At 41.9% G+C, this 25,927-nt stretch overlaps 1 protein-coding gene across 27 annotated transcripts in view; it reads left to right on the top strand.

The window, feature by feature from the left end:
• ZBTB20 (zinc finger and BTB domain containing 20) overlaps positions 1-25,927 on the top strand; it is a 774,657-nt gene that overhangs the window by 696,889 nt on the left and 51,841 nt on the right. For all 27 annotated transcript variants that reach the window (XM_040484983.1, XM_040485001.1, XM_040484982.1 and 24 more), the window contains one exon: positions 19,603-19,703. The gene's annotated coding sequence lies outside the window, so the exon portion shown is untranslated. The remainder of the gene's footprint in view (positions 1-19,602; positions 19,704-25,927) is intronic.

Here is a 25,927-nt window from a genome sequence, read left to right as displayed (position 1 = left end):
AAAGAAAGTGAATAACTAGAAGAAAGGAAGGCAGGACAAGACAACTGGTTCTAATTTCTCAAGGCTTCTCTCTCACGATTATGAAAAGGTCAGGCAAGGTTATGAGATTCCTAAAAGATTAACAATGTTGCGAATGAATTTCAGAACTCATTAACCATGTCCTCAGATGCTGTTGTGGAAAACTGGTAGACCAGTTTATGCCTGAATTTCTGCTTCAGTCTGCAGTAACCTTGGCTGCTGTAAAATCGACACTTGCCCGCAAACAATCTTTATCCAAAAATAATCAGTAACAAGTAGACATAGCACTTACATAGTATTTTTTCATCGTATAAACAGGTTACAAGAATTAACAAACCAATCAGACAAGTAGAAAATGTAGCTCTAAGAAGCTTTGCTGTTTATTTTGCAAAACTTCACCAGTTCAGACCAACTAGGAAACAGACAACTGATCTGCATTAGCTCAAAGTATGAATCATCATGGAGTATTTTTATGTACTTTGAACTGAGATTTCAAACTGTTAACAACTAGAGTTTCTTGAGAACTGACTTCAAAGTAAGAATTGTTACTAGCTTATAAAATATGTGTATTTAAAAGTATTTAAAAAGTTTTTTTCCCCTCCTATAGGTTAAACATGGTTCTCCCTTTTCCTTCCCCAACAGTCTTAACACAATTATTTTTCTTAGAAAACTAAAAATCTCTGTTACTTAAAAATCCATTTTCAGAGATAGGGAAAAGATATATTTCAACACAATCCCTATCTTATCACAGATTGTAAATGATGCTGGATTTACCCTTTGGGGGAAAGGGAGAAAAGATGATCAGATGTTACTTTTTTTCTGAACGTATAAATTATTACAAATACCTTCACAATTTTTAAAGCCTTTACATTATGTCCAATAAGGCCAGAGTCCTGTTCAAAATCTAGGGGGAAAATGGAAGCCCAGAGAAATGTTCTAACTTGACTATATATTTTTGCTTCCACCCCTATGATGAATTTCCAAGACTTACCTTACCCTTAAAAGTGTACTATTTCTTTGTCAAAGTTACATGTTAGTTACATTGCCGCAGAAATCAAGGGAGGGAAGTGGAATGGATCAGAAACCTACAAGTAAAGTAATCAAGAATGGATTACTGAGCAACTTCTTTGAAAACACGAATGCTTGCAATAAAAGAATATAAATGTCACACTCTGTGTTACACAATCACAACTTTGAGGTTGTGATTTTCTGGCAGTTCAGACTTCTGAATTACAACCCTTCGCATAGAAGTGAATAAAGACCCTCAAACATCCAAATGAGTGTCCCAACGTCTCTGATCAAACCCTCCTTTCGAGCAATATTGTGTGTATAGCACTCATTTACCTGATTTTCGAACCCAAAGTGGACTAGAAAATATACCTAGCATAGAGGTTTGGAAGGAGAGGGCCCTGAAAAACTGGGACAGTGACGCCAGGGAGCTACAGCAGTGGATAATGGCTGCCACTTAGCCTATGGCCCTTAGACTGAGCAGTGAGAGATGAGTCCAAATCTCAAGAAAAACAGGAGCAATGGGCACTCACAAGGGTGACCTCGTATCATATGAAAAAATGTAAACACGATCCGCTTAGTCTGTTTATGAAAACAGGGATATGTAAAAGTTTTGTATTGAAAAAAGTGTAATATATAGTTTATTGCTTAAAGAGACAAGTTTATGTCATTAAAAAAAACCATATATATATATGGGACATTTCATTCCCCAGAGTGGTTTTTGTTGTTGTTGTTTTGTTTGATCTTTTATTTTTAATTTGGAAAAAAATTAGGAAGTCTTGCAGTGACATTAAAAACCTAGAATCTAGCTAACACTACTCAAGAAAAACCCTTTGGAAGGAAGGCTATTTATTCTTGAATATTTGTTCAAGTCCAGATCTTTTAAAATAAAGATGTTCGCTGTCATTGATCTTAGTTATATAACGTATGGTGGCATCTGGAGTAAGGCACCGCTGCGCCTGTTTAACTGGTTTACTTTGTAATACGTCATTGTAAGTGACCAAAAACATGGTACAGGAAGTTGTTTGTGTGTGTTTTCATTGCTTATGCAACTTCCAAGCAGAAAATGTTCTTGAGACCAGATGGTAAAGAACAGTCAAGTGCAAGTTCTATTCTCCAGATGTATTGATGTTTCATGTCTTCTTGAAGCCAGTTCAAATACATTTGTAAATGCAAGTCTTAACTTTTAGTAACCCTTTCCCTTCTGCTAGCCCCTGTTTCTGTCAACAAAGAATTGGGCTGGTATATTTAATTACAGGCTCTCGAAAGCCAGCTGTACCATGGTGTGGCAGTGCCGCAGCCACATACATACTTCAGCTGAGTAAAAGTGGATTACGTGCTTTTGCACGTATCTGATCACTGTGCTACAGTGATAGCTATGTGTTTATGTTTATGGTACCAAAGCTCTTTTCAACTTCATCCTTTCCAATAGTGCACTTTGTTAAGACAATTAAAACACACACACACACACACACACACACACACACACACACACACACACACTTACCCAGTGTTTCTATTTGGCATGTGGGTGTGTTTTTTTTTTTTTAATCTGCTCAGCAATTTGGGAGTTTGCTTGGAACACAGATGAGTTAAGATAAAAAGCTGTTTTTCAAAAAATGTCCCTAGTAAGTAAAAATGAAGATACTATATCTGAATGAATGTGAAAAGTTGTCCCCTTGTATATTTTTAAAGCTTCCCAAACCATCCCCACTTCTCAGCCAAACGCAGCCTACCCAGATTGTCTTTAGGAAAGTAGCAATTCACAGAGATTTGCAGTGAACCGTGCATCAAACTGCACTTTCTCTTCAGTTCCTGCTCACAGCTCCACCATTTTAGAATATGGTGAGATATGCCAGAGCCCTACCATCTGTTTAATGGGCTAATTATGTTTACCACATGCCTACTTCACAGGAATACCATGAGTGAGGTTGCCAAACATCATACAAATATATATGTTTGTATATATAGATATAAAAATATACACATAAATAAAATCATATACATATATAACAGCATCCAGCATTTCGGAGCTTCATTCTATCTTTTACTATCAGAGTATATCATGGCCCATCATGTAAGCCCAGCTAGGCAATGTCAGAGTTTATCATAATTCATTGTGTGGCCATCAGACTGAGGGGGTTTGTGGGTAGATGAAATTCAGATTCTATACACATAATCTCTGTCTGCCTGTTTTTGCTGTGCCCCATATTCTCCCTATTAAAATCTTGACATTTTAGCTTCATAATTAGTACAATCAAACTTTATTACACTATATGTTGCTATATCCCATGTCTTAACCTCTTCTTTTAAGAGAGTTCTTACTTTTCCTTTATTAAGAAAAAAGAAAAGAAAAGAAAGGTCAGGCCATTCAAAAACAATCCCTTCTGTATAAGACTCCAACTTTCCTTTACAAGGCCACAACTCTTATTTACAAAGCTACAGCTTTTCTCTTATGTACCATGGCCTCTATATTGGGCTTGTTCTTCAAGCCTTTCTTCCTTTTGTGAGGACCCTGCAACTCTTAACAGTCTTTTTCTCTGGTGTTCTCTGAGCACTTGCTAAATATGTGTTGTCAGTAATTCCTGGTTGTCACATAGGCTAGTTTTCACTCGCTAGCCATGAAAATTACCACTGGGTCCCAAGTTGGGTCAACATAAGCTGCTTTGTGGAAATGGGGCTTGAGCTAGGTGGCTCTTGAAAGATAGGAAGAATCTTGGGCAGTAAAGGGAGGCAAGCAGAGGGCATCCTAGGTGACGGGAATTAAACCAGCAAAGAAACAGGAGAGAGATGGAAAAGAGCAAGTCATGAGGAACTGGAGTGCCTAGTCAGGATATGATATAAGCTCCAAGTATTGGGTTTTCTGTGTGGCTCCTTTGTCTACGTAAAGCTAGCTCAGTAAACTCTGGACCTTCCTGGCGTTGAGGATGAAGTGGCCTGAGAAATACTGGGAGAAATAGACACGTCTGTACACAGACTCTAAACCCAATATGTAGCATTCTCTTTGAAAAGGAAAAAACAGTAACTACATATGAAACTATCATCGAAGTAACATTTTATTTGGTCTTTTCTAAGATACAGGAGCATTTTAAAAAGCTTTTCTTTCTCCCTGAGTGTTACAGTGTTTTCTTACATTGCTTTCACTGAAGTAAATTATTCAAGCAGAGCTGTTTTGTTTTATTTGTTTGTTTTGGTTTTTTGCAGCTTTATGCTTACCAGGGATTTCAACAAGTTGAAAGAGAAAAAATAGCCAGGACGTAAATATAGAAATAACTCAATCAGATAAGCTTGCATGAGAATGAGTGAGGGCTGGGATGAGGATAAGGAAGAATCTTCCTCAGGGCCTGGATGATCATGGTTTTATTCAATGTGTAAATCTGATCGAGAAGAGACATTGATATAGAAGGAAAGGGAGAATTATTCTATTATTTTCCCACATATACTAGGAAAAAATGACATGATTATTTACTATATGACATCTAGAATCCAGAAACCTAAGCCTAATGCAAACCACAGAGACACAGATCCGGAGAAAGCAACATACTCACCAAAATGAGAGGAAGGGGGAATTGCTCTGTCTTCTTTCCTTACGTTAAAATCAGCAAATGTTAAATTGGAAAGAATCTTAAAGACCATCTCATCCAACACTCCCATTGTACATACGAGGAAAGTAAGGCTCAAGAGAAGCTTCATGAGTTGTAAGGTCATTAACCTTACAGTTGCAGTTATTAACAAACACGGCCAGGGGACCCGGATCCTCCAATTTATAGTCAGATGCCTTCCAGCCAAACCATTCTCTGAAATCAGTTTAGAGAACACTAACTTTGCCTTATTCCACCAGTGTTGTTTTAATGTCTCTTAATTGTCAAACTTCTCAAATTGCTTTGGATTTAAGTTTCCTTTATAATAATTAATTGCTGGATTCTTATAAATGATGCTAAAAATTAAGGTGGGTTCTCAGAAGTATTCTGAGTATTCTACAAATAGGGAGAAGCTCACTAGATAAACATATATGCCTCTTTTTCCTAAGAATCATACCATTCCTGTAAAAATAGCGTGATCATATTATCAGACTTTTCGAAGTTTCTGGAGCTCCAGACATTTGTTGGAATGCGTAAATAGATCAGACCAGATCTGCTCATTTACCCCTTCAGAGCTGTCCCTGAGATGTTCTCAAACTGCTGTGCCTTTATAAGGAAGTCATTCCACTGCCATCAGTATCACCAGCTCCTACCATCATCAGCATGGCCAGTCACTACATACTGATTGCCTATCGGGTTCAAAAAAGGCTGGACTTGATACTGATATTTTGTTCAGTGTTAGAGGAGAAAGAACATGATGAGAGCCTGGCATAGCCCAGCTCCCTTCTGTGAATAAACAGTACATCACTGACAAGAGGCATTCAATAAATGCTTAATGAAAGGGGAGGGGGCACCTGGGTGGCACAATCGGTTAAGCGTCCAGCTCTTGATTTCAGCTTAGGTCATCTCAGGGTTTGTGAGATCAAGCCCCATACTGGGCTTCATGCTGACAGCATGGACAGCACCCGCCATTTCTCTTTAAAAAAAAAAAATCTCTAGATTATTTGGAAATATGAACTCTAAGCTTTTGATACAATGTCATGTGGTTTCTTGCACCACATGTGGTTATTATGATCTAGCTGTCAGCAGCCATCCAGAAATGCTCATATTATTGCAATGCAAATAATATTAATAATCCACTTGCACATTTGAAATGTGTCTGGCCCACCAAGTCCTTGCTCAGGTACCAACCACACTACTGTTGAAGGAACTGACTAACATAGTACCCTGAAATTTCAGGTAAGTGTAATCCCCTCACAAACGCAGAGGAGAGCCTAATTTGTGAGGCTGAGAGGAGGAGAGGCAACCTGCCTGCTCTTCCAGAAGCAGGAATCATTCAGCAATATCACCACAGTAGTTAGAAGGGAAAGACTTTGATGAAGAAAACAGTGGCGTCTTGTGGCTATTCATATTAAACATTTAGTCGACCATTGTACCAACTCTAAGATCTATCTACTTTGCAAAGTGAATGAAATAAGCAGAAGATTCTAGCCCCATCAGCCACATCCCACCACTGTGGTCCTGTTGTTAGGCGGGGTGATTTAGTGGTGACCATCCCTACCGTTATGCGTTTGTGTATTTGTGAGAAAAACCTAGAACTCATTTCCTCCAGAAGCCACATCCATATGGCCAGTAGCAAAGACCATCAGAGAACAGCAGTGCAGTTTTATTATGCACTCCAGCCAGATTTGCAAGTGGGCTTAATGAAACATTAGTAATTCTCCTTCTTCCTCTCTCTTCTCTTCTTTTTTATTCTTTTATTCTTTCTCTTCTTTACTTAAAACTACTTTGCTTATGGATTTGGAAAGCATTCTAAAAGGAAAAGAGGCACAGTAAATCCTATTGTGAGGGAACACACACCACTTTGACATATAACCATATCCATACGCCGCTTTCTATCACTAACAACTGATGAGCAGCAGACTAGCCCAGGTGCTGGTCTTCCAAATGGGTGTTTCCAAGGACAGTCTTTGGTTTGAACTAGCCTAGTCCACTGTTCCATGTTACTGAATAACCAAAAGAGAGAAGAAAGTTTTCCTTCTATAGGCCTAGCCCAAATGAGTGGCAGAATGTAGCCTCCATCTGTAATTTTCCATAAAGTCTTCCCCCAGCCGACTTTACACCATATTTAGAGCTGTGGGGCTCTTGGGAATGCACTCTCAAAAAGTAATGCCTGCAGTGATTGTTCTTAGGTTGGCCATGATGAGGCAGTAAGGAAATGGAGACATGCAAGTTGCAAATTTATATTATTTTTCCCTCGTACACTTTTTAACTTGCCATCTGGAGCCTAATGTTTTCCTCCACATGGGTGGTTTAAAGACAACTTACCTTTATAATTTTTGAGTCATTTTTCAGCCTGTCCTGTTATTTGCTTTTTGGTAATCACCTTAACGGGTGGCTGAGTTGGGATCATGTACGAAAAGACCTCATCGTGTCTTACAAGGCAGAGATTAGGCTCATGGGAAAAATACAAGTCTTCAGATGCACGGGTTCTCTCTCCCAAAGAGAGTGGCTCAGATTACAGTGCCTGACACTGTATCACAGGCATAGTGGGACACTGCAGCCGTGTTTTCAGTTGCTTTTCTCTCTCTGGAATTTTATGCAATGACGGTAGCCAAGAACCTTTGGAATCTCTCTCTCTCTCTCTCTGGTTGAGCAGAAAGGATAGGAGGAAAAGTCCTTTGAAAATCAAAGCTCGCTGGTAGTGGAGCAGCCAGCCCCGTGAGACTTCTAACCCTCCTCCTACCACGTATACCTGCCTTCCGTCTTTGGGGTCTGGGCTTTTACACACAGCCATAGAATGTTAGAGAAGGTGTCTGTCTGCCGTGTTTGGAGTTTCTTGCTATTTCGAATTCTTTGAAGAAGAATGCTTGTTTCCTTCAGTTTATGAAACAAACTCAGTTAAACATACCAGTCATCAAGCCTGTGATGCACGATTACTCAATATATTTTAAAATAAAAAAAATCAATTGTGCTGTTCCCTTTCTCCCTCTGCTCCTCCCTGTCTGTCTCCCTTTACTGTGAGGCACTGGGAGTAGTGTGTGTGTGTGTGTGTGTGTGTGTGTGTGTGTGTGTGTATGTGTGTGTGTATGTGTGTGTCTGGGAGGAAGACAGACTCCCTACCTGTAAATGGCTTGCTATTATTAGACGTTCAGTTACCAGGGGTTATGTAAGACAATTGAAGCTCTGTTTTTTAACAGAGACATGATTCATGCTGCTTGTAGTAACAGTAACCACCTCCAAACGAGACAGAAACCAGACGCAGACAAAGGCTGGAGAAATCAATGCCGACTCAGTACAGCCATTCTGCTGATACCCTCTGCCTTTCAATCAGAGCAGCACTTAGGTTATCAGGATAGGAGGCCCCTGCTCATTCTGGGTCTTTTCTGTCTCCTGGGGCTGTCAGGTAAAATCATGCAGGCTGCAGAGTCGTGCAAGAGAAAACTGGGCCTCGGGAGCAGTGCCATCTGACCTTCCTCCCCAGCTCCCTGGACGTACTGTCCCCAGGGTCTCCCCAGTTTTTCAGAAACACCTGGAAGAACAGGAATTGTCACCTGCACTGTGGCTCAGAATCCTCTGTCGCTTCTACTCAGAGAGGTTGGAACTTGGAGGTTTGGCTCACCCACTCAAGGAACTTGGCTCAAGTGATGCTCTGTGACAGACTGGGAGAGGAGGGGATAGTGTGGGATTTGACTGATTTATTACAGCTTCTCCCAAAACCTGAATGGAAATGGACTGGGCTGTCAGCTCCCACACACACAGGGGACCCATTCCTAATTCTTCTAGTGCTCATTCTTTGAGACTACAATGATTCAGTGCTTCACAATGCAAACTACTTTCGCATACTCAGCTTACCTCAGCCCACAACTTTATAAGATAGGAAAAACACACATTTTGTAATCAATACTCTTTTACAGGTGAGAGGCTTTATAGCTGGAAGGTAATTATGCCATTCATTGATTCCTTGCACTTGAGTTTATAATGTTCAGAAAAGTTAGTGACTTGGCTATGGTCACATGGCTAATTCTTACCAGATCCAGAAGATGCACCCAGATCTTCTGATTCTCCACCTAGTTCTCTGATTCTCAGATTCACTACAAAGCTTGTTGGCAGCCATGGTATTTTTAGGGGAAAAAATTAGGGAGGGTTCTTCTGAAAACCTTGGTTTTAAGACTAAGCTTTACTGCTCATTATCTAGGAAACTTAAACCTCTCTTCTCCACCTCAGTCTTCTCATCTAGGTAACTCATGATGGGGAGAACTCATTTTTAGAGAGTGTCCATGAAAGTACCACATAACCTTTAATGTGTCTAGATCAATGTAATGCATTGCCAATAGGTCCCCTGTCTCTTGCCACAGGTGACATCCAGGAGAGGGATGCAGAGATCTCAGACTTCACCCAGAACATAAAAGTAAACTACCTATTTTACTACAAAAAGAAGGAACTAAGATATTTTACTGTAAAGACAGCCCATGGCTCTCAGAAAACAGCATCCTTGACCCAATGGCCTATCACACATCCAAAAGTCAGGCCACCGTTCATTTTCACTCTCAAATGTGTAAATTGTCCAGAAAGACAACGCTAAAGGAGCATGGCAGAAAAATATCTAAGCCGTTTCGCTTCACCAACCCAGTAATCTCCCACAATGAAAATCCCAGTTTTAAAAGCACTTATTTATTAATTACTACCAATAATAAATACTGTAATTCTTTCTCCTGACTTTTAACTAAGGACCATAGAATTTTTACCATTATCCTACTATTTCACACATTACATAATACAATCTATACCTATTTTAAATTAAACCTAAGTAAACATTTTCATTTATAAATAGTTTTTAACTAAGTCTTTGTTTGTATAACACTTTGCATCCAGGAAGGTAGCAAAATACTTCACAGACTGTACTTTAAATAAAACGCATGTCCTCTTCTGCTAAAAGATGAATATCATTTGTTTCCGCTTTAGTTAGTTTTAAGGAAAAAAACTATACTCTTTTCCCTCATACTACTCCCTGACTAGACATCAAGACACCAAATTTCTAGTCCTAGCCTCACTACAAACTCAGTATTAGAGAACGCATTAAGTCCCAACTTCAGATAACAGCTAATCTGGAAAACGCAAAGCCTTGTAATACCTGGCGATTGCCTGAGACTTACAATTGCTGTTGCTCTTAAATGATGTGTCAGTAAAAGAACTTTATGAGAAAGATGGAATTCATTGTTTGGGGGCTGCATCTTGTGCTATGGTAGTAAAGCTGCCTTGACTTCTCCAATGTAACGTGTCTTCACAATGACCCAAAGAGAAAGAGAGTTGGAATATGAGTGAAACGAAGAGTACTGTCAGTCCTTTGACATTCTGCAGGTGGTCGCTACATACTCTGGGTATCAGGCACGTTGTAAGCAGTGAATGTTCACACACGACTGCCCCTGACTTCCCTGTAGAGGAAAACAGCCTTTTCTTTTTTATCAGGTTACCATGATTTGATGATCATGAATGTTAATCTCATCGTTGGTAGAGAGGCATCTGTTCTAGTGGTACCTTTTATAGGTCCTTGGATGTTCCTGGAGTGTTTTACCCTTCTCCCCATTTGTTGTCAACTAATGCAAATTCCTGTTTTCACCCAAGAAAACAGCTACCTTTGCTCACCTAGGTCTAGTCTTTGTCTCCTCAAAGCATGCGTGTTACCATTTGAAGAGGTGATGATGGTAATGGTGGGTGGTATTTCTTCCCAACAAGGTGGTGGTACATTCCACCTGGGTCTGTAGCATACTAAACTCTCCCAATTGCTACAGAAATCAAATTCGGATCTACCATGTCCCAATGTTATCCATATGTATCTATGGCAACTTTTAATATGATTATAATCCCATACTATGCACAAAGGGCTGCACTGTGTGCTAGAGTTTCTGTAATGTACAAAACAAGATCCATGCCCTAGAGAATAGACTCTCTCCCCAATGATACAGAAAACAGGCATTAGACTATATGCATTTATTTTAGTGCTCAGTGAGTGGCAGAACTCAATATGGGCCAAGACAGTTTCACAAGGAAAAGTTTCATAAGGGATACATCATTTTGCATGGGCCTTGAAGAAGGGGAAAGGCTTAGATGAGAAAAAATGATAAAGGCACTAAACAGCCAAAATACCGTGTTCAGGGGCTCAGAAATACAAATGTGCTCAGTCTTTCTGACACCCTGTAAGTTAACTGGGCTAGACCAAATGGAGTATTGACAGAAAGGAAATCTGAGAGGGCCTATTTGGTATAGATTCAGTAAACTTACATGTCCAGGCTAAAGAATCTGGAACCAGGGAAATCCATTAAACCATCTTTTCTCTAAGTATATTCTGAGGTTGATAAGTGTTCCCTCTAAAAAGGACAGGGGAATGGTTTGTAATCTAATAACTCTGGGCAATGGTGGGGGGTGTCTTCAGCACCTTTACTATCCTTATGTGCATTATAAGTTTGCAAGAGAAACATATTGCTTACAGTGTTTCCTATATTTCTGTAACCAAAGAATTTTCTTTAGGGTGCATTTTTGAGTTATAGTGTTCCATAAAACTCATTTTGAGATATACCACCTGGAAACATTTTGAAGGGCAGGAGTTGGAGGCAGGGCAAAACACGGTCTTGTGATGATTAATCTGGCACTATTACGAATGGATATGTCATCGACTACAGAGAAGAAGATATCAGTGATGGGACCAAAGGGAAGGAGAAAGATCAGAAGAAAAGAGGATGACCTCCAGCATATAGAGAGAGTGTGGGAAGAGGCATAGATATATCTTGAAGAGCAAAATGATGAAAATCCAGAGATATCAGAGAAGAAGATAAGAGCCAATGAGCTTACCACACTGGATGGTCTAGATCATCTTACCAATGTAGGAGGCAAGGTCATCAACTGAAGAAGAGAATGGAGCATGAACTCGCTGAAGTAGGACGTATTAAGAAAAACTACTGGAGGGGCGCCTGGGTGGCTCAGTCGCTTAAGCATCCGACTTCGGCTCAGGTCATGATCTCACGGTCCGTGAGTTCGAGCCCCACGTCGGGCTCTGTGCTGACAGCTCAGAGCCTGGAGCCTGCTTCAGATTCTGTGTCTCCCTCTCTCTCTGACCCTCCCCCATTCATGCTCTGTCTCAAAAATAAATAAACATTAAAAAAATTTTTTTAAAAAGAAAAACTACTGGAGATTGGTATTTAGAAGCAACGCTGAGCAGGAGTGAGGGTCCAGATGACATGCATGTGTCAGGTTTTGTACTGAGGGTGGGAGAGAATGATACGTGGTGATGGATTCATGGTTGAAGAACACAAGAAAATACCCTGTATACAGAGGGTCGGGGATCAAGGAAATCTGAAAGGTTATTGAGAATAATGTTGAAATGGTTGATCATAGAGTAAGGCCAGGCTGGACATAGACATCCAGTGAAGTCAGCCAGGGCCTACTAATGGCCAGGTGAAAGAGTTGATTTCTTAGGCATTAAGGAAGGGGGTTCTCAAGCTGGGGTTGGAGCATTTGATGTCAAATGTGAAGCCTTAAAGAGTACATTGGAACGAAGATGAGGGGTATAAAGTCACTGGAGAAGGTGGTGGTAAAAATCCATGGGGGAAAATGGTAATGAGTTTTGTACTAAAGTATCAATCGAAATAGAGGGAAAATATAAATCAAATGTGGAAGGTTTGGGCGAAGGTTAAAAACAGGCTCAAGAAAGCAGCAGAGAACCATGATGCAGACTCTAGAATAAAGCTATGGCAAGCACCCCAATGAACAGGAGTGGGATGCAGGCAGGAGATCACAAGCTAGGTGTAGATTAAGATTCAGAGCACTGTGATTAAAACCTGGCCTTAAAGCCCAGCTTTGCTACCCTCTCTGGCTTTATGACCTATGGTATATATTTTTCACCTTTCCTAAATGTCAGTTTTCTCATCTATAAAATCAGAATATAATCTCTACCCCCAAAGTAATTATAAGAAATGAAACTAAACGATGTATGAAAAGTGCCAAGCACAATACATGCCACACAGCATTTAGTTAACAGGATCCAGGTTACAATGGAGGTGATGGAAGCAAGAAAAGTGGAGTGATGTTCACTCTGGAGACAGTGACAGTGTGTTCTCCAGGGTAATGTCATTTTGATATTCTTGGTGCCTATTTTCTCCATTTAGCCACAACCTGTAATGACTAGTCCAGAAAACATACTCAGTACAAGAAGCAAGGTATAGATAACTCCGCTATAACACAAATATGCTGCACCATAGATCGTGTCCGTGTTGGAGTCCTCATTATATAGTTTCAAATGACCTTTTTGCCAGGACCTGTGGCAGACTTTCTGCTCAGAAAGATTCCAGAGCCGAGTGACTTAGAGAAGGAGTTCTCATCACCAGTCATTCATTAAAACCAGAAAAATTATTACCGTCTGTATACGTATGTATACATATGTATATATCCATATATGATACGTATGTATTGAGATACATATCTGTCTCCTGATCGGAAAGATCTCTTATTTTGAAAACAAGAATCAACTGTACCTGATAGCTCCATGTCTCCTGGGACATGCAAGTGTTATTAACAGAGTTTGTGAATTGTCAAAGAGGAATCCAGAGGTCTCTATGGAGAAAATTAACATAGATTTTATGTGACAAACAGCAGGACCTTCTATTTGCAGGGCCATCCCAGGGGTCTTCAAGCCATCAGAGGTATTTCTTCTGGACATGGGTTAACTAGTGGCTAATTAAAGAGCTAAAATATTTTAAAGTAAAATATTTCTTACAACATTAGAAAGCTGAAGATGATGGGGTTCCTGACTTGTTTGCCTGGCCATGATGCCTTCGGTGACTTATTCTTTGAATGGTTTTTCTCACCACTTTCCAGAGGGGTGGGATTAGTGATGTTGACTTGGGAATTCATTTCAGGTGATTAGTTAAATAGTTAAAAGTCAAATAGATTTCTTTAACAGGTTTAATGGTTTAACAGGTTGATGAGCAACTTAATCCCCACATCCTTCTTCTCAGGGGACTATTAGAGTTTTAAAGGCCCTTAAAAATCATAGAATCCACGTTTTCTGGAAAATGGAAAATGCTGAGCCTCCTACAGGTTAAATGACTCATCCAAGGTCATCCAGCTGGTTCTATCATTTCACTTTCCCTTTTCATCCTCTTGCTCTCTTTAACTCTCCCTCCTTTTTTCTCTCACCAATATTTTGTGTCCTACAACCACCTCTCTGCCAATTATTTCTTGGATTTATCCCACCTTTGTAAAATTTCCTAGCCTCAAATTATGAGACAGTGGGTCTTTGCCAATTAGGAAACCCTCACCACTAATTCCTCACTACATTTGGGGCAAAGAAAGGAGGGAAGTGGAACAATTTTAAATTTACTGTGATCTTTGAGACAGCTTTATCTACACCTGGGAATTGCTGTTAGACAATTAAGGTTAGTAAAGCTCGTTGAATTTCTCAGAGGAAAGGTGTTATTTGAATTATTACCAGATAATTATTGTTAAAAATAACAATAATGTAAAAAATAGGAACTTTACATGTTAGAGGCATTATCATTTTAATTTCCAATGGGGTTAGTGGAGCCCTGGGGGATCGAGGAACAATTTTTTTTTTTTTCGTAATGTGCTCTACGCCAGAAACTCCTTGAATTCTGTCTAATGCCTGATGACCTGACAAACTGGCCCAGAATCAGAAGCCGGTCATGCCGTGTGTGCTGTTAGCCAAGTTATTCAGCTTGAACTGCTCCTTCGAAAACAGTAGGAAGGTGAGCGTCAGACATAAGACCTGTGGTACCCAGACCAGTGTCATCGGCATTACCTGGGAGCTTTCTAGAAATGCAGAATCACAGACTCAGTCCCAGACATGCTGAATCAGAAATCCTGAATGATTCGTTTGTTCATTAGCATTTGAGAAGGCCGATATAAGATGTTCTCATCTTCAAATAGAAAGGAGCTAGGAGGAAGCTCCATTTATTGATAGTTTCTGAAAGAGTTCCTTCACCTGAGGTCTGTGCTCCCGGTTTTTGTGTTTCCAGTGGCTCTGAATCATCATGGAAATAGCATAAGCCTCTTTCTTGTGCTGAGGTCACAGTGGGAACTAGAAATGTGTCCATGCTGTGTTGGAACAGTTGTATAATTAAAAAAAATAGGGGCGCCTGGGTGGCGCAGTCGGTTAAGCGTCCGACTTCAGCCAGGTCACGATCTCGCGGTCCGTGAGTTCGAGCCCCGCGTCAGGCTCTGGGCTGATGGCTCGGAGCCTGGAGCCTGTTTCCGATTCTGTGTCTCCCTCTCTCTCTGCTCCTCCCCCGTTCATGCTCTGCCTCTCTCTGTCCCAAAAATAAATAAACGTTGAAAAAAAATAATAATAATAATAACCCAGATTTAAAGTCAGAGGGATCGGGCTCATATCTGACCTTGAATTCTGACCTCACTATCCATGGCTTTCTAATCTTGGAGTGGTTACTTGAGCTCTCTTAGTCTCACTTTTCCTCATCTGTCAAATGGGCACGCTAATACCTTCAGCACAACGTTGCTGTGGGGATTAAGTGAGGATGTATTTATGTGTAAAAATTCCCCATGCCATCCCTAACAAAAATGTAGGCATCTAACAAATGGTAGCTATTATTGTTACTATTATCTTTTTTGTAAGCTTTGGTCACAAAGGCCCCGTGTGTCATTTTAGAATGTTTTGGCTTGATTTCCAAAGAATGGGAGGAGCCACAGTGAAATGAGACCTCCACAGAAAATTCCATGCAGTGATCTGTGGCAGTGTGTTACATAACAGCTCTTCTCTCCAAGGGCTTGCAAGACAGAGCTACAGAGCCGTCAACAACAATAAAACAGACTGGAGTGGAAATGACCCACTGTCTCCCCTGCCTCTGACACCATCAAGAACTTTGCCAGCTGGGTTCCAAGAGCAGATTCTTTATTACAGTGATGATGTAAGAGGCAGAGAGAACAGCTAGATTTCCAGATTCTGGGAAGCATGCATAGCTCCAATAGCCTCTCAAGATGATCTTTTGCTAACTAATTTGGGTGTAAATTTTAAAAAATAAAAAATAAAATTAAAAAAAAGATGATCTTTTGACTTAAAATATGAGTACATTGGATATGGAAAGCCGTTGCATAGAATAAATATGAAACCTCATGAAGGCATTTTCATGGAGTGTTTTTTTTTTCAATGCTTTATTTATTTTTGAGAGAGACAAAGTGCAAGCAGGGAAGGGGCAGAGAGAGAGGAGAGAGGAAGACACAGAATCCAAAGCAGGCTCCAGGCTCCGAGCTGTCAGCACAGAGCCCGATGCGGGGCTCAAACCCACGGACCACGAGATCATGACCTGAGCCAAAGTCTGATGCTTAACCAACTGAGCCACCCAGGTGCCCCTCGTGGAGTCTTTTTTAGAGCCTAACCACCCTCTAAGCAACAAAATATACCACACTGTGCAGTAGCTCTGACTAATAGCCCCCTTAGGTGTGTGGTGAGGCATGCAGGGAAGTAAGAAGGGGGATTAGGTGACAGGCTGCCAAAAAATGAAAGGAAGATTACAGCAGTGGGATGTGAGGCTAAGAAAGGGGAGTTTGAGTAAAGAACAGAAAGATTCCATCTCCATTTAATTATAAAATGCACAACTTAAGTCAAATGTTAGGCATATTTAAAATGTACACTTATCTAATTACACAATGAATTTGTATGCTTTCAGGTGATTTTTCATTGCAATGTACTAGACATATCAGTCAGTGATATCCTTTATCATTTTAATGTAGTTGCCAGGGGGAGAAAAGAGAAGGAAGCTATATCTGGTGAAGTGTTGATAACCTGTCTGGCCATAAGATGGTTTAGTAAGAACTATAGAGAGCTCTTGAGCCCAATTTGCTGTTTATGTGGCTACTGGGGTGTTGCTATTGAATGGATGTCTCGATTCATAGCATGGCTCCACCATACTGGCCAAAAAGAATATGATTAATAGTACCAAGTTTTTCCTCCAGTGAGTAACAATGAGTAAGTACTCACCTGAGAGAGGCAGGTGAGGTCTTATAGCACTGTAGGCTACCATTTAAGAGCCCAGCTTTCCTGCCAAGTGAACACTACGGAGATTCCTGGAAAAGCCTGTTTTTTTCACCTAGGTGAACACTGTCATCCCCATGTGTTTACGGGGTGGAGATTTTCATCTTTGGGTGAGAGGAAAGGATTCTGGTTGAGGATGAGGATAGAAAGGAGATTAAGCAATTACTGTTTCTCCTATCATGAGAGGAAAGAAAGTTAGAACAGACCTGGGAGCACTCACCTATGCATTTCCACAAGTGTCGTGACACAAGGAGAGAAAAATAAGTGAGAATGTAAACAAACTTATAGGATAAATCCCACACAAAACTAGGTGGAAAAAGTACTGATGTGGGTTGCATTATAGCAGGAATGCCAACAGCCTCTGGTTCCACAAGGTGAGAATTTAACCATAGAATTACTATGGCATGTTTTCACCAAGAACTTTAGCTGAGCCCACTGCTTTTCAAAAGCATGAGGAATTTCTTCATCCTGGTTTTCACCCTGAGTTTATCACCCCAGTGGTGTTTGCAATATTTTCATAATTGTCTCTGTGGATCATGTTAGAAAGGTTTACTTCCTTGTTCTTTGAAATCCACCTCGTTTTTTTAACGTCATTTATCTATAAAAGGGTATTTATTATTTCAGTTTATTGAAGTGAACAAGTGAAACAAAATTCTTTGTATCTTGGAACCCAGTATATGCTTGCTGGCTGTGTACCCCATTAGCCCCTCACTCTCTCTCATCTGGTCACTGTCAACGGTCTTCTGGGCCTATTGGTGCCGAGCAAGCAGGGATAGATATTTAAAGATTCGTAACCTTTTCTATCAGTTATTGCTGCTCAACCAGGAACAGGGATGTGGCCTTGAGCAAGTAAGTTCCCTTAATCTCATTTGAAAAATGAGAGGTGATGAACTTTCATGTCTTTCCAATTCAGTCTCCATTTCCATGAATCTAAGCAAGAATTTTGATTCCTTTTAACTTTGGTTCAGCAGACACCAGCCGAGCGCAAGTCTGTGTGCAAGGCATTGCACACTACAGGGGCACACCAAGTAAAAACTGTCTCTACTTCCTAGGAGCTTATAGAGAAGGAGCCAAATTACATAAATAACAATCCGAGTCCGTAGAACGTGCAAAGGGAGTAGTGCAGAAAGTGCTTGAGGACTCAGGACACTTTCCTTTGGGAAAGGCTTCATAAATGAGGTGGAATTTGGATGCAAAAGAACGGAACTTTGCCGCTGTGTAGGAGTAAAGGAGTAGAAATTAGACTGGGGCTATCTTGTAGAGGCGTTGAATACCAAACTGAGAAGTTTGAATTTAGTCCACTAGGCAAAGAGCAAAGGAATAATATGTTTAGAATGGTACTGGAGGAAAATTAATGTGGTATTGGTGTGAAGGACTGGCTAGAGGTAAAAAGGACCTGGAGGAAGCAAAGCCATAGGGAGGCCCTGGCATGAGCCCAGGCTCAGGTGATAAAGGGACAAATAGGTATTGGGATAGAAAGTAGGTGTTGATTTAGGAAGCACAGCCTCAGCACAAACCACATCTCTTGGCAGCTGATTGGATGTGAGAAGCAAAAGAAAAGGAGGCATTGAAGATGACTCCTCCATGGTAGGACCAAGTAACTGGGTGAAGAGGGTACCGATCGATGCAGGAAATGGGAATATAGTTTGAGGGAAGGCAATGAATTCTGTTTTAAACTTTCTGAATTAGACGTGCCTGTGCTGTATTTGATGGAGGTGTGAAGTTAGTGGCCCTACCTTATTCATCTTTTCCCGGTGCCTGATAGATGCTAAGCAAACACGCATGAATGAATAGATGAATGAATGAATGAACGAATGAACAAAGGAGTGAATGAACCAATAACCAGAGGCTATTAAGAATGTGGATCTGGAGCTCTGTAGACAAGCAGGAACTAAAGATAGTCATGTGGGTGTTCGCTATGGAGAAGTAATTGTTGAGTTCATGGAGGGTGGGTGTAGGCAAAGCCTGAGAAGAGAATCTTGAGGAATAGGTACATTTAGGGAACAGGAGAAAGAAGACAAGCCAGCAAAGGAGGCAGAGGAGAGAACTGAGAGGTGGGAGGAAAGTCAGGATAATGCAGTGTTCCAGTGAGAAGGGAGGACAGTTTCGGGAATAAGGTGGTTGTCAGGGCTCCGTGTGGCCAAAGGGGCAAGACCTGGGGAAGGACCTCTGGGTGCGAGGCTGGAGACAATCAGAGGTCAGTCCTGTAGCCCCTAAGGCTGAGAGCCACAGGTTAGAGGACACAGGAGACAGTGGAGGTTCCATAGTATAGGGCGGAGTCACAGTAAGAGCTCAGACCTTGGCCAGGCCAGTGGTGGTTTTAACGTTTATTTATTTTTGAGACAGAGAGAGACAGAGCATGAACGGGGGAGGGGCAGAGAGAGAGGGAGACACAGAATCGGAAACAGGCTCCAGGCTCCGAGCCATCAGCCCAGAGCCCGACACGGGGCTCGAACTCACGGACCTCGAGATCGTGACCTGAGCCGAAGTCGGACGCTTAACCGACTGAGCCACCCAGGCACCCCCAATGGTGGTTTTAGAACAGGTAAGAACTAGGCAGCGAAGCAGGAGGGGCTACAGTAGAGTCAAGGACACCAGAAGAAGAGCTGGCTTGACAAGGTTGAAGGACACCCCACCCTCCCCCATCTTTCAAGCAGGCTTGCATCTCCCCACCACAAAATCAACTCCATCTGCACAGACAGGGTGTGGTGGAAGATCCCAGACCACTCCGGCCGTCAGGTGGGCACCCTGAGAACGGACCCTGGGTGACATCCTCTTTTCTTCCTCTGCCTCCCCTGTCGTGCTGCTCTCTGGTGCAAACGTGCAGGCCCAGACTCTCACCTGAGTCCCATCAACGTGAATGATCTGTCTCCATCAACGTGAATGATCACCATCACCTATCATTTAACAGCCTGTCTTTCTTGTCTGCTCTAGATGCAGCCGCTCTCTGTTCCCTGCCCCAATGAACATCTGCACTAGGCCCAAGCCTTGGAGTGATTTACCTGAAGAGTGACACCATTGATTTGGAAACTACTGTGAGTACACCCTGCCTCCAACGAAAGGCTTCTTAGTTCGCCCAGTTTAAAAAACAAACAAACAAACAAACAAAACTCACACAGCTGTAACTTTCATGCAGATGAAAGTTTAGATGGCTTCGTGTCCGGAACACAGTGAGGTCACCAGACTCAGTCGTGGGGTGCCTGCCACGCCTGCCCTGAGCAGCATCGCGCCCTCCTCACCAGAGGGCTGTGCTGAGCCAGACCCGGGCAGACCTTGCAGGGCCTGGTGCTCTTCTGCCTGGTCGTCTGCACCCCCACCCTAAGCGATGGCGGCTCCCGCGCCCCCTCTTTGCCTCTTGTCACCTTCTGTTGACTCTCACCGCAGCTTGTCATTTCATGCCACCCTGCTCAGATCCATGAGCCAGCTCTGTCGTCCGCATCTGCCTGTTGTCTGAGTTGCATGCCGGCACTGGGCTGTTGCTTCCTTGCTCCTTTAGGAGGCCAACGCTCTCCCTGTGGACTCTGGGCTCCTCAGCCACGTCTCGCAGCCATTGCTTTCAGCTCAACCTTGCCCTCTGGATGCATGGCTGTGTGAGTGTGATTTAGTTTCCTCTGTGTCAGCCATTGATGTAGGAGAAGTACAGCCCTTACAAGGCAAGGTGCAGAAATAAGTTGGGGTGGGAGATACGATGCCTCCAGGAAAACACTTAGTTTGGTATCAAGTATTCATTAACCGGTGCTAAAAGTAACAGATGAATATATGCGTTTTTTTTTTTCCTGGAAAAGCCAGAAATTTAAATTATTTAGAGGCTCTGCCTGCAAAATAACTTAATTATACATTTTAGGACAAAACCTCGTTCTAGTTGTGTTTTCAAGCTTTCCTGTATGGTATGAGGCAGGTAACGGGATGGTGTTTTACAGACATCTCTGTTACTGGAAAACACTAACCCTGGGAGACTAACATCCCTCTTAGGCTTTCAGGTAGGATTTTCACATTCCTATTTTCTACGTCTTTAGCTATTCTGGCATAAATCATACCCAAAGGGATAAAGCTGGTGTTTTTGTTTTGTTTTGTTCTTTGCATTGCTTTTCACCTTTAATGCTTTCAGTCTCCTGGATGGTGATTGGTGGTAGTGGCTGTGTAGGTGACAGGCAGGCTTGCCTGGACAGCACAGACATGGGGACCATCAGAGCGATCTGCAGTACTACTGGGGACCAAAGATATGACGAAGAGCAAAAATAGTTTCTTCAGGGGCTGCTGGTAGCTCAGTTGGTGGAGCATCTGACTCTTGACCTCAGCACAGGTTCTGATCTGAGGGTTGTGAGTCCCCGCTGTGCTGGGCATGAAGCCTACTTAAAAACAAAAAAAAAATTCTTTATATCCAGGCAAGGAACTTACTTGTATGAACACCTTCATTCATCCTTAAGTTTTAGTGCAAGGAGTGCCTTAGAAATTCCCACATCTGGATGGTCTTCTGGGTTTTTCTGCATCCCAGCATAACTGTGCTGGTGCCAGTGGCACAGCTGTGCTAGGGTATAGCTGGGATTCCCAGGTTCTGTATCCTTTGGGAGAAGGAAGAGTCTTTACCACTCCTACCTTCCTGCAGAGAACTGTGATCCAGACCCGGAAATCAGGACTTACAGTGTCCTGAAAAACACAGGGAGGTCCACAAGTGAGCATCCGTTTCTGCCCTAGGAAGCATTTTACCTGTGTGGCAACACCTGCTTTCATGCTTTACAGGTCCTACCAGGGACGTATTGGGCTCTAACTTTTGCAGGCTCTGCTTTTCAGAAACTCGGCTCTCTCATATATAAAGAAGAAACAGCAATAAAACTTACATACTTGCTAGGTACCAAACCACTAAGGTGAATAAAGTATAAAAATGTGGACTAATTACAAAAATATGCCCTTCAGTGGGTTGACAGTACCCTGGGCCAGTCTCAAGGCTTGGGGGTGAGTACGGAGGGCACAAGTGTTAGATTTGAAAACCTGCCCACTCCCACACCACCTGCACAGCCACGCTCAGCAGCCCTGCCTACTTATCTGGATTGTTATGATAATTAAGTGAGATAATATGTGTATAATGTCTGACACATCGGAAGTGAATATATTTACTTGACCAGCTAAAATTCACTGGGCATTTACTATGTTGCAGACACAGCTCTAAGGACTAGGGATGTGGCAGCAAACAAAACAAAAATCCCCACTCTCACGGAGCCCGCGTTCGGCAAGGTATTGACTTGTCCAGCCCCCTAACTGCAGATCTGACTAGACTAAATGCCACGCCTTCCTGGCCCCTTCCATTTAAGTTTAAAGCTGAGAGTAACAGCTTTCCCCCGCTGCTAGCCTGGTGGTGCTTCACCATCCCTTGAACGCCCCTTTACCTCCTCTACACCTCAGTATACAGTCCTTAAAGTAAACCCTCTCCGGCTAAAACCTTTGAGTGTGCCACCTGTTTCTTGCCAGGATCCTGACTGACACAGCGAGGGAGAAATACGCTGAAAAACATTATAAATCAGCCTTGCCACGAAGGTTGAAAAAATCGAGAGAATAAAATGTTTTCATTATGAAAACATCTTAAATTGATCTGGGAACATTAGAGTAGTAAAGGGATAAGTTGTAAGTAGACATGATAAGTGAGAATCCCAGGGGTTTACCTCAGTGCATGGACCATAGTGCTCAGGTTTGATAGACTTCCATGGTCCAGGTGCAGCTTGCTTAACCCTCAACTTCAAAAGGAGCTTTTGGTATAGGAGCAGCAATGACAGACAGGTGAACAGAAAGACAGTGTCAGGAGGGTAATACAGTAAGATCAAAGTGTTGAAGGGGAGATTGCTTATCCTAGCATTCTTTCCACCTTTGCTACAATTACAGTCCATTGTCCCTGCCCGAGTCCAGACATTAAAAAAGATTACTAAGATAAAGGAAGTGCCTTCTTATAGCTGAGACGATGAAAACCATAGAACTGATGCTCTCAGAGCTACCATCATTGGGCACTGACCATGTGCCATCACTCTGCCAATCACTTGACATGAGGCCCAGAGAAACACAGTAATTTGCCTAGGGCACACAGCTACTTGATGGTAGGACTGTGTTCCATTGGGTGATTTGTTACACCTCCCCTCTTCCCCCCTCCCCAAATACTCTCTTGATCCTTTCCAATGGTTTTTGGGGAAAGAGAATAAGGAAATGGTTACCATTCCCCCCAAAATTGAGGGGAGAGCATCATTGGTCTAAATTGTCATGATTCAATGACTGAGTAATTATTTATCAAAAGGAGATTCTGACTAATTCTTTCCTATCCATCCAGGCTGATAAGTGGAAGGCATGTTAATGTGCAGGAGAGGGTGGGGGCCCAGTGAAGAGAGAAAATTGGGAGAGGGAGATGGAAGAGAGCACTCGCCTCTCAACAGCCCCAGGAGCCTGATAAGAGCTCACACGGATAAAATATTTATTTTCCATATGTTGCAGAAAGCACTGCCATCACTGTATGTGTGCAATATGTGCAAAGAAGTATGAAATATATACATCAAATGCCACCGATCTGGTTAATTTCCACGCGTTTAACATGCCTAATACCTACCATCTCATCAATATGTTTCAATGCATATTTCTTTCCACACGCAATATGTCTAGTAAGGAAAGAGCCAGCATCATCCACAACCTTACTCATTGCTATGTTTCAGCCCAAAGCTTGTTGCCAGGGCCGGCACAATGAGAGTTAAAAACCAGCCACCAGTCACCTTAAAATGCCTTTCCAGTTCTTGAAGCAGCCCTTTTTCTCGTAAGAGAAATGTATGCAGTGGGGAGATGAAAATGTTTTTGTTCTCTTTGGACAATTGGGAGATATTCAGTGAGAATGTCAGAACTGACCGTTGAAAGGCAGGTGCCTCCAGCCACACTTTTTTTCTTTTTTTTTTTTTTTTTGAATGCAGAACTCCACCAGTGTGGCGGGAGGAAGTGCACAATGATTGGTCTGTTTCCCTGTGGAAGTGTTCAGGGTACACCCAGTTTTGCTTTGCATATATTTACGAAACATCTGCCCTTTTCTTGTTCTTAAATCCTTCCCCCTCACCATCCCCCTTTCCCCTTTCTCCCGGTTTCTTTCTTTGTTGTTGTTGGCTTGTCTAACTTTTTCATTGGAGCTTTCATTTTCCGGTTGAGGGGCGACTTCATCAGAGTGTATAATTTTAACATTGAGGGAGGGAGGAAGGGAGGGAGAGAGGGAAGAGAGAGAGAGGGAGAGAGAGAGAGAGAATGAGAACTGAAAAGAAAGAAAGAGGCTGAGCGGCCAGAGCTTGGCAAACCAACCTTTGGCATGGTGACTGGGAAGAAGGTTCTGGTCTGGTAGGGAGTTTGCCTCTCTGACATGCTGCCCCAAGTCTCCTGTGTGCTGCTGCCCTCTAAAGGCTCCAAGGAATAATGCAGAGCCACAGAGGCTTGGACAGAGTTACCCTCAGATGTGCCATGTTTATATAATTCTTTTTACACAACCAAAGAAGGTATTTTCGATTAATTACTACAGGACTTGCTCTTTCCTCCTTAATAAACTATGAACTGAAAAAACGGGGTCAAAATAACAGCACCTGTGCCTGTCTAGACACAGCCTGCTGCTACGTTTCAGTGTCTCTCAGCTCCAGGGAAAGGAGTCCAACAGAACTATTAGAGAGGGTGAGGAGGGAAATGAGTTGCTTCTAAGGACAGTGAGTGGCTCTCTGTTATCTGTGAAGTTGGAAAAAGCCCAGTGGTATAAGGATAAGCAAATGAGGGAGTGAACCAAAAGGTTGAATTTTCAATATTTTCATTTGTAGAGGTGGCTTTCAATGCCCCTGTACTATGAATGTTCTCTGAGCGTGATCCTTGAGACAACAAACAAGAGGGTGTGGTGCAAAATGTCAGGTAGGAAGCAGGATCAAATCTAGGGAAGGAAGCAAGAGCATTTATATGAGGTACAATACCATTTTTGCAGCATTAAAAATGAGTGACGTTGGTTGTGTGGTCATGTACACATGTTTGAAAGAGGGCTTTCTCAACTGCCTGAAACACACATCCAAAACTAGCATAGGCTTTGTCTATAAGCATCAGAAATAAATATTTTTTCTGTGCAGCGATATCTGTCATTAGTATTTCATCCTGATATTTAAATGACTCAGGAAGACCAAGCTCGCTTCGGGGAGCGAAATTGTCCTCTTCTTATCGAATGCCCTTCATGGATTCAAAGGAAAAGCAGCCAGTCAATGTAGATTTCACTGCTGCATAAAGTGTAGGAAACTTAATTGGGATTTAGACGAGGACTATTCTCAAAATATAGCTACATCTCAATTCCGCTTCATTCCATCAACAAACAAATACTGAATGACAGCTTTGTCTAAGCTACTCTGATGAACAGTACACACTAGAGAGCAAACTCTGGGAAGGTAGCAACCACGCTCGTTGCATCCCCTAACCTATGCAGGCACACCATAGGCACGTGATATTTATAAGATGACTATGTGAATAGAGGAATAGTGGGAGGGAAGGAAGAAGGAAGGAAAGGATGAACACAGAGGATTTAAAAATCACTAAGACATTTCCCTCAGAGAGTTTACAGTCTCATAGGAGTGATGACCACATAAATAATTATCATTGAAACAAAAATTTAGTGAGTAAAATAGGGAAAAGTAAAAAATTTTTGGAATTTCAGAAAAAGGTGGGAGGGAGTTGAATCTCAAAGAGAGAGAGAGATTCTATCTGGTAGAGCGGGGAATCAAGACAGTTAAAAGATAAATACAATTTCAACAGAGTTGAAGGGAAATAACTTGAAGAAAGATGTAGAGCCAAGGATGTTCAGATTCCCAAAGATATTCTACAAATATTCAAAAAACTTGAAAGTCCTGGGCACCCAGGTGACTCAGTAGGTTAAGTGACCAACTCTTGATTTCAGCTCAGGTCATAATCGCACGGTTCATGAGATTGAGCCCCGCATCGGGCTCTGTACTGACAGTGTGGAGCCTGCTTAGGGTTCTCTCCTTCCTCTCTCTCTCTGCCCTTCCCCCTGCTCATGCACACACACTCTCCCACTCTCTAAATAAATACATAAACAGAAAAGAAAAGAAAAGAAAAGAAAAGAAAAGAAAAGAAAAGAAAAGAAAAGAAAAGAAAGAAAAGAAAGGAAAAGAAAAAAGAAAGGAGAAAAAAGAAAAGAAAAAAAGAAAAGAAAAAAAAGAAAAGAAAAGAAAAGAAAAGAAAAGAAAAGAAAAGAAAAGAAAAGAAAAGAAAA

The sequence above is a fragment of the Herpailurus yagouaroundi genome, unplaced genomic scaffold (genome assembly GCF_014898765.1).
Source record: "Herpailurus yagouaroundi ecotype Mexico unplaced genomic scaffold, PumYag 162, whole genome shotgun sequence".
Lineage (NCBI taxonomy): Eukaryota > Metazoa > Chordata > Mammalia > Carnivora > Felidae > Herpailurus > Herpailurus yagouaroundi.
The sequence above is the reverse complement of the archived record's forward strand: the minus strand, read 5'-3'. Positions and strand labels throughout refer to the sequence as shown.